We start from the raw sequence: 7318 nt of genomic DNA on the forward strand, positions 1-7318 counted from the left end.
TCCGATCGTCCTGCAAACTTCAGCACTGGTGCTACTACTCCCACCCCTCTTTCCACTGCTCCCTCTGCTTTCCCTCCTCTCCCCTAAACCATGCCTCCCCCTCCCTATGTCCCCTCCTCCCTCTCCCATCAATCTCCCTGCCTTATCTCCTGTTCTCCCCTTCATTCTTTTTCTCCTTTGCTCCTTCCTGTTATTGTATCAACTCCTCCCACCCCTCCTTCCAATGCTCCCTTTGCTCTCCCTCCTCTCGCCCATGCCTCCCTTCTCTATATCTCCCTTCTCCTTCTCTCTGCCCTCCTGACTTTGCTGTTCTCTACTTTTCCTTCCCTTTCTCTGTCTTGTTTATGCTTCCCCTTTCCCTTACTTCTCCTTGACATCCCGTATGTGTTTGGTCTGATTGCAGTGCGTGCGCTACGAAGAAAAAAAAACGGTAAGGAGCCTTTGCAAACATCGCTTTGTGCCCTGTAATACTTTTAAAGGTCCTCAGTCAGCGGATTTGTCCGGCTGAGTTTGGAATTTAGCTGGACAAACCGCAGAGTGTTAAAATTGTGTGCCAATGAATGGTTAACTTACCTGGATAAAAAGAGATGACCGGGTGTGGGGCTTATGTTTAGTTGGGTAGCATATAGCTTTACCCTGTCCGAACTCCAAACGAGAAATATGCCTTGTTATATGCTCCTACCTTTACTTGTGGAGAGGATGGACAGTAATCAAACAGCCTATTTCTGTGGATAAAAGAGCGCTTTAACCCCAGAAATGGCTTTCATTATTGTCCTCCCTGTATATAATGGTGATGTGCATTCAGCCTTACACACTTTAAAGTCTGAACCTTTCTTTAACAGACGAAGACAAGCCTGCATCAAAAATGACCGAGTGATTGGGAGTCAGGGTAGAGGTGGGTATGGCCCTTCAGTGAGGTTAGATCCTCTGGAACTGCTCAAGGTAAGTTTTCAGGAGGCTTCTCAGTGCTGAACAGGCTAAGCTAAATTTGGGAACATTTCCAGCCGCCATGCTGTGATTGAAAATTTATCCAATAAACGTAATCAACTCTTGTGGTCACTCAGCAGCTCTTCTGAAAACGTACCTCTTACTTTGTATACAGAAATGGGCACAATTAACTTTGTGATAACCAAGATCAATGCCTGTACCTCAGATGGAAAGTAGGACATCAGGAAATGCTCACATATCTCCTTTCTTTCTCTTTCCGGTTCTGATCGTCCTGCAAACTTCAGCACCGGTGCAACTACTCCCACCCCTCTTTCCACTGCTCCCTCTGCTCTCCCTCCTCTCCCCTAAACCATGCCTCCCCCTCCCTATGTCCCCTCTTCCCTCTCCCATCAATCTTCCTGCCTTATCTCCTGTTCTCCCCTTCATTCTTTTTCTCCTTTGCTCCTTCCTGTTATTGTATCAACTCCTCCACCCCTCCTTCCAATGCTCCCTCTGCTCTGCCTCCCTTCTCTATATCTCCCTTCTCCTTCCTCTCTGCTCACCTGCCTCTGCTTTTCTCTACTTTTCCTCCCCTTTTTCTGTCTTGTTTATGCTTCCCCTTTCCCTTACTTCTCCTTGACATCCCGTATGTGTTTGGTCTGATTGCAGTGCGTGCACTACGAAGAAAAAAAAACCGGTAAGGAGCCTTTGCAAACATCGCTTTGTTCCCTGTAATACTTTTCAAGGTCCTCAGTCAGCGGATTTGTCCGGCTGAGTTTGGAATTTAGCTGGACAAACCGCAGAGTGTTAAAATTGTGGGCCAATGAATGGTTAACTTACCTGGATAAAAAGAGATGACCGGGTGTGGGGCTTATGTTTAGTTGGGTAGCAGCCCTGAAGATAGCTAGCGGGAACTCGTACCTGGGTAAGTCCAGCTAACTTCCTGCTCTCAGCACCGCTGCATGGATCTATTTTATTTATTTATTTATTTAGCATTTTTTATATACCGAGGTAGAGCAGAGTAGCCTTCACTCCGGTTTACAGATTATAACAACATGTTACATAAAACTAATTGAGGACATTGAAGAGAAAACAACAATTAACAATCTGAGAACTGTCATGTCAAACATAAGAGCAGGGCAAGATATCCCAAAGGATAGGTACATTAAATAGTCTGAGATCAAGTATAATGAAAAAATAGACTTAGATATCTGTAGGAAACAGGAAGATTAGACAGAGGGGGGAATAAATGACAAAATATGGGAAGCTGTGGGATTAAGTTTTGAGATTGTTGTGCAGGCTGTCAGTATGAGATTGGCAGAGGAGCCAGGCTTTTAGTTCTTTCTTAAAAGATTTTGGGTTTTCTTGGGAGGTGAGGAACTGAGGTAAGGAGTTCCATAGTTTTGGGCCGATGATAGAAATGGCTCTGTTTCTGGTGGACGAGAGTTTAGTATGAGGGAGTGATGGAATCACTAGCTGTAGTTTACTAGTTGATCTTGTTGTGCGTGGAGAGTACTGGATATGAATGATGTCATCAAGTGCGGTGTAGTCTGCTTTGTATATTGCTTTCTGTAAAGTTGAGAGGATCTTAAATTCGATTCTTTGTTCAATTGAGAGCCATTGTAATTGCTTGAGTACGGGTGAGATATGATCAAATTTTCTTTTGCCCGTCAGGACTCTGGCAGCAGCATTCTGAAGAAGTTGCAAGGGTCTTAGGGATGATTTAGGTAAGCCAATTAGTAGAGAATTGCAATAGTCCAGACCAGAGAAGATTAGGGTTTGAAGGGCGGTTTTGAAATCATGGGGGTGAAGCAGAGGTTTTAGGTGTTTGATTACATGTAATTTGTGAAATCCTTCTTTTATTTTTGAAGAGATGTGTATTTTATAGTTTAGATCGCTATCAATCCAGAAGCCCAAGTCCTTAACGTTGTCTTTGAGTTGGATGGTGGTATTGTCAAATTGGAAAGGTGGGATAAATAAATTAGTTTATAAATATAAATGAAGAAACATTTTGTTGGTATTCAGGGATTTCACAGTGCTAATCAGTGATTTCTCAGAGACCAGGAGTCCCTCAGATCACAGGAAACTGTCTGCCCTCTATAGTTACTCCAGTGAGCCATAGCAAATGGTTTAGTCCACTCACTACCCTAAACTAGGTCCTCCTCTGGGAGGTGCTTAGACCTTAGAAAAGGGACCCAGAAAAGACAAAACACTAAATATAACAACTGAGGAATCACTAAATAGCAGTCAAATGTTTATTTATTAGCACAATCTGTGGTCAGAAGACCTCCTTACTGATTCAGATGCTGGTTGGTTACTCCAGCTCTACCTGACACAAAAACCTGAAAGAACTGTGTGAGACTTGGTGCAGGACCCTGCTGATACCCAGCACTAACTTACCTGTCACTAATCATTCACAGAAACAGTGCTAATAAATGAATGTTTGTTATTATATATAAGAAAAGGATTTACAGTTAACTCAAAAGGCTTGAAAAACTGGAAACAGCAAAAAGGAATAGTAACTGCTGGTACTTAACAGTTTGTCTACAGAGTGACATGCTGCTTCCTTCCCAGTCAGATATGAGGGCCCTCTGCAACCTTTTCCTATCACCCCACAGCTGTACTTCCCAGCTGAAACAGGTCTCTCTCTCTCTCTTTCTGCTAATTCCAACTCTCATTCTCTCAGCCCGTTCTGTCCCTTAACAGATCCTCAGCAGCAGTGCAATGTCTGCTGAAACGAGCATCTCTCTCTCAGTGTTAACAGTGTCTCTCTCTAAGAACCTTAGCAGCAGGGTGAAGACATCGGTCCTGGGATTCATCCTCTCAGCTCCAGCTCCTGGTGCCAGTCGAACACTGCGCTCTTATACTGCCGCCTGCTGACCGGCTGAAGATCATCTGAACAAAAAAACCTCTCAATATACCAGGCAAATAACAGTTAAAACTCCTGCTCATCACCAAGAATAATTTTCCAAGTGCGTGGCTCGACTTTTGTGCTGTACCGAAGGGACATTTGAAATTCTGCTGACTCCACCCCTCCAGCTCTGCCTCAGCTCCATCCCTGAAACACCTCTGCTCGCTGGCTGTAAAAGACTAGAGGTTAGAGCAGTGGGCTGGAAGCCAGGGTTTAAATACCACTGTCACCACTCCTTGTGGCCTCAGGGTCAGATTGTGAGCCCACTATGAATAGAGAAATAACTACAATACCTGAATGTCATCCACTTTGAAGTGCTGAAAGTTGGAATATAAATACAATTAAATTAAAAAAAAAACAAACTCAGGCTCCTGATTGATTTACCCCATGTAACCTCTACAGTACCAGGGGGAAGGGTTAGGTCGGCAATCATAAATGTAGATAGTTGGGTGGCTGGTAGACGGAAGGACTGCCTGGTAACTTGCCTGCCTGGTGCGAAGGTGGCACACCTCACACGTCACCCGGTGCTGCCTTGGATCAGAAAAGTCTCACGGTTGGAGAACATCATCTTGGTGTAGCAGGAAGTGATTCTGTAGCAAGGACCTGCTCTCCAGGTGATGCGTTGTCCTCTCGCACTGAGGACAAGACTCCTAGGGCTACTGCCCAGGAGGGAAGGGTTAGGTCGGCCATCATAAATGTAGATAGCTGGGTGGCTGGTGGACATGAGGACTGCCTGGTAACTTGCCTGCCTGGTGCGAAGGTGGCACACCTCACGCGTCACCCAGATAGGATTATAGACAGTGCTGGGGAGGAGCTGGCTGCCGTTGTACATATGGGCACCAACGACATAGGAAAATGTGGGAGAGAGGTTCTGGAAGCCAAATTTAGGATTTCAGGTAGAAAGCTGAAATCTGGAGCCTCCAGGGTGGCATTCTCTGAAATGCTGCCCATTCCAGGTGCAGGTCCTCAGAGGCAGGCAGAGCTCTGGGGTCTCAATTCATGGAAGAGACTATGATGTAGGGAGCAGGGATTCAGTTTTGTAAGAAACTGGGAAACCAGAATGAAATCAGGCTGCTGGCACTAACTTTTAAAAAGGAGATAGAGCAGCTTTTAAATGGTTCGGAGGAATGTATCTTTGAAGGATACTAATGAAATAGGAGAGTTAGGGCATCCCAACAGAGAGGTTCCAATAAAAGCAAACGTAGTCCATGTGCCTGTAAATGAATCCAAATTATCCCTATCAACTGAAAGCAGGTTGTTAATACAAACAAAAAACACTCTTTGAAATGTCTGTATGCCATTGCCAGAAATCTAAGAAGTAAGATGGGAGAGTTAGAGTATATAGCGGTGAACGATGAGATTGACATAATTCGCATCACAGAGACTTGGTGGAAGGAGGATAACCAACGGGACAGTGCTATATCAGGATACAAATTATATCGCAATGATAGGCTCAACTTGGAGGGTATGGCACTTTATGTCCAGGAGGCTATTGAGTCCAACAGTATAAAGATCATACAAGAGACTAAATGCTCAGTAGAATCTATATGGGTTGAAATCGCGTGTGTGTTGGGTATGAGTACAGTGATAGGAGTATACTACGGTCCACCTGGCCAAAATGGTCAGATGATGAAATGCTAAGAGAAATCAGAGAAGCTAACCAATTTGACAGTGCAGTAATGGGAGATTTCAATTACCCCAATATTGACTGGGTAAATGTAACATCAGGACTTGCTAGAGACATAGTTCCTGGATGGAATAAACAACTGCTTCATGGAGCAATTGGTTCAGGAACCAACGATAGAGGGAGCAATTTTAGATGTAATTCTTAGTAGAACGTAAGATTTGTGAGAGAGGTAACAGTGGTGGGGCCACTTGGCAATGGTGATCATAATGTGATAAAATTTGAACTAATGACTGGAAGGGGACAATATGTAAATCTACTGCTCTAACACTAAATTTTCAAAAGGGAAACTTTGATAAAATGAGCAAAATAGAAAAAAACTGAAAGGTGCAGCTGCCGAGGTTAAAAGTGTACAACAGGTGTGGACATTGTTTAAAAATACAATCTTATGGCAGCCCTAATTTCTCTGCTTGAAATTCAGGCAGCTATCAAGTTGTTACTGGAGGGTAAATGTCCTGACCCCGATGGGTTCCCTACTGGTGGTGGGGGGCATTCTATGGGCACTATGGCTGCTGCTACGATCACTCTCATTCATAAAAAAGTCACCCCTAGTATGCCTTACTGGCGTTCACAAATACAGGTTATTGCTGATCTGGAACAGCTACAGTACAGTCTTAAGGGTGAGCATGCTAAATTTACCAGTACTTGGGGGCCATATCTTGATTATTTGAATGATACTTAAGCTAATTTGTGGTGCCACTTGGGGTTGTTTTTTTATTTCCACTTTTATTGTCCCTCAATCATTTGCTCCCCTATGTACTCTCTTTTGCCATGTACCTCACTGCAATATGAGTTATTACTTCTATGTACTTTTCTCTGTTTGTTTGGAAAAATATAAATAAAGAGTTATAACAATACAATCTTAGATGCACAGTCCAGATGTCTTCCATGCATTAAAAAAGGTGGAAGGAAGGCAAAACGATTACCAGCATGGTTAAAAGGTGAGCTGAAAGAGGCTATTTTAGCCAAAAAAAATCCTTCAAAAATTGGAAGAAGGATCCATCTGAAGAAAATAGGAAAAGCATAAGCATTGTCAAGTTAAGTGTAAAACTCTGATAAGGCAGGTTAAGAGAGAATTTGAAATGATGTTGGCCGTAGAGGCAAAAAGTCATAATAAAAAGTTTTTAAAATACATCCGAAGCAAGAAACCTATAAGGGAGTCGGATGGCTGAGGGGTTAAAGGGGCTCTTAGGGAAGTTAAGGCCATTGCAGAAAGACTCAATGAATTCTTTGCTTCTGTGTTTACTATGATGATGCTGGGAAGATAACCAGTTCCAGAGATGGTTTTCAAGGGTGATGAGTCAGATGAACTGAACCAAATCACGGTGAACCTAGCAGATGAAGTAGGCCTAATTGACAAACTGAAGAGTAGTAAATCTCCTGGACTGGATGGTATACACCCCAGGGTTCTGAAGGAACTCAAAAATGAAATTTCAAATCTATTAGGTAAAATTTGTAACCTATCATTAAAATCATCCATTGTACTTGAAGACTGGAGGGTGGCAACTGTAACCCCAATATTTAAAAAGGGCTCCAGGGCAATCCAGGAAACTATAGACCAGTGAGCCTGACTGGAAAGTGTTCTAAAGATCAAAATCACAGAACATATAGAAAGACATGGTTTAATGGAACAAAGTCAGCATGGCTTTACCCAAGGGAAGTCTTGCCTCACAAATCTTTTTTTTGAAGGGGTTAATAAACATGTGGATAAAGGTGAACCAGTAGTGTATTTGGATTTTCAGAAGGTGTTTGACGAGGTCCCTCATGAAAGGCTGCTAAGAAACCTAAAAAGTCAT

The 7318-nt window shown here is 43.2% G+C and overlaps 1 long non-coding RNA gene across 1 annotated transcript; it reads left to right on the forward strand.

Moving 5' to 3' along the window:
- Positions 1–266: 266 nt before the first annotated feature.
- On the forward strand, positions 267–1369 carry LOC115092164. The gene is made up of 3 exons (XR_003856922.1): positions 267–430; positions 843–895; positions 1233–1369. It is a non-coding gene; the product is annotated as an uncharacterized LOC115092164 (long non-coding RNA).
- Positions 1370–7318: the final 5949 nt, after the last annotated feature.

Source organism: Rhinatrema bivittatum, chromosome 5 (genome assembly GCF_901001135.1).
Source record: "Rhinatrema bivittatum chromosome 5, aRhiBiv1.1, whole genome shotgun sequence".
In the NCBI taxonomy this organism is placed as follows: Eukaryota; Metazoa; Chordata; class Amphibia; order Gymnophiona; family Rhinatrematidae; genus Rhinatrema; species Rhinatrema bivittatum.